This window comes from Somniosus microcephalus, chromosome 1, assembly GCF_052327205.1.
Source record: "Somniosus microcephalus isolate GS21.2 chromosome 1, FLI_Smic_1.0, whole genome shotgun sequence".
Classification (NCBI taxonomy): Eukaryota; Metazoa; Chordata; class Chondrichthyes; order Squaliformes; family Somniosidae; genus Somniosus; species Somniosus microcephalus.
This window is the reverse complement of record NC_140987.1, coordinates 303,117,595-303,119,911: the sequence shown is the minus strand read 5'-3', so window position 1 is coordinate 303,119,911 and position 2,317 is coordinate 303,117,595.

Here is a 2,317-nt window from a genome sequence, read left to right as displayed (position 1 = left end):
TTTCAGCCGGAATCTGGACTCAGCTTGAACGAACCAGGCTTCGGCCAGGTTCTCCCAAAAGTCTGGTAGTTTCACCGTGACTGCGTTTGTTTCCGCCATGCTAGCTTAGGATTCGTCCTGAGCGTCGGGGTCACCAGTGTTGAGATACCGCGGCAAACGTGGGAGTCGAGACCAGAGCTAGTAAAACACAACTGCTTTTATTCTACCTCATGGCAAAGAGAGACTGGAAAAGCCCGCGTATCCACTTAAATACTCCCCAGACAGGAAGTGCTCCCGGCAGCCTGTCCCTGCGGGAAACAAGTTGCTGGAGGAAAGGGCCCCCGGCTGGGGGCGCCTGCTTAAGCTGTCCGTGCCGCCGTGAGCGGATTATGTCCTGTGGTGGCGTGTCGCCACAAAACAAAAATGTAATTTTTGGAAAAAGAAATTAAATGATTTCACGGGGCTAAAAATAAGCTTACCTTTTTGAAATAAATGAGTTATCAAATTTCATTTTTCTATTTTTTAAAACTCTTATGCTGGTAAATGCAGGCCATACATCTGCTTTTACCAGGCGCAAGAATTTGACAGTCATTCAGCAGGCGGAAGTTGTGCAAAAAGCGCAACTCTCCACCCGTGGAGGCCCTTCTCCCGGGCAGGCGGATAATCTGTCAAGAGAATTCTTGTCAGATCGCAAGTGCCGGTTTTCAGCGCATGCTGTTTGCATGCCTTACACCAGCACTTGCGCAGCTCCTACCGGCGCATACGCACCTCGTACACACCCGTGGGGGTCGCAAAATCCGGCCCACTATCTCCAACAGTGCATTCCAAACTCCAACACTCCAAAGTTAAATTATTATTAAATTTCACAACCTCATGACCTTTTATGTAAAAAATGTTTCTGCCGTTCTCTGTCCTAAATCTCTTACATTTAACCTTATATCCATGTCCCCTTGTTCTGGACCATCTCAATCTGCTTCTATCCATCTTGTCCTATGCCTTCATAATTTTAAACATCTCCATCAAATCGCTCCTCAGTCTTCTCCATTGCTTCATGTAAACAGCCGCAATGGTGCAAGTTTTTCTTTGCATCTGTATTTCCTCATACCAGGCAGCATCTGTGCTCCATATTCTCTATTGCCTCAACATCCTCCCCATAGCGTGGAACCTAAAACTGCACACAATACAACAACTGTCTTACTGAGGTTCTACATTGATTCACCATTACATCTTGACTTTTATATTCTAGATCTCCTGCTATGGAACCCAGTATTCAATTAGCTTTTTTTTAATGGCCTTATCTGCTTGAGGTATTAATTTTAATGTCTTGTGAACCTGAACTGCCAAATGCCTCTGCTCTTCCACAACATCCAGCTTCCACAACATCCCGCTTTCCCCTTTTCAAAATGCAATTACTACTTTTGTTTACCAAACTGTACCACCTCACGTTGAATTCCACCTGCTACATTTTTGATCTTATCGATATCCTCTTGCAGTTTCCTTTGGTCCTCTCAGAATTATTTACGATGCATCCTATTTTAGTATCATCTGCAAATGTTGACACCACTCCCTCTAACCCTATATCCAAACTATTTATGTACACAGTGAATAGAAGAACAGAACTTGTGGGACACTACTACCCCTTTTCAATCACTAAGAAACTGCCCTTAACTCTTACTCTGTTTTCTGCCTTCTGGTCAGTTTTTAATCTAACATGGTAAACGCCCCATTTCTATACCCCTTAATCTTCTCCAATAGATACCTGTGTACTACCTTGTCAAAGACTTCCTGAAAGTCCACTTCACTGCATTTCTCTCATCCACTATATTTGTCAATTACAGGTTACAAACGTTTCCCTACGACAAATGGTAAACTAACTGAACTGTAATTACCTGGGTTAGCTCGGTCTCCAATTTGAAAATGGGTATTACCTTCGGCACTGTCCAGTTCTCCAGTACACATCCACTCTAAATAGATGGACAACTGGTTTGTTGGGAAAAATGGCTATGTGCATGACATCTCTGTGTGACTTTTCAGTACCCCGGAAGAAAGTAAATACAAAGAGGTACGAGGTTCCTCATTGAGCAGACACTTATGGTGCAAAAGCAAAATATTAGATGCTTGGAACAATCAGGGGAAGGTCTGAATTTGTGCTCAGAGTAGGTCAACACAGCAGCTGTCAGCAGAGGGAGACAAGGGTGTGAAGCTCTTGTTGCTGGGCTGTTCCAGCGAGCTCTTCAATTTGCCACTATTACTGTATTTCCCTTTGGACATATTTGCAAATACGGAACTGTTAGTTGCTTTATCTGTTTAGTTTTTCCAAAGAACTACATATGTTCTC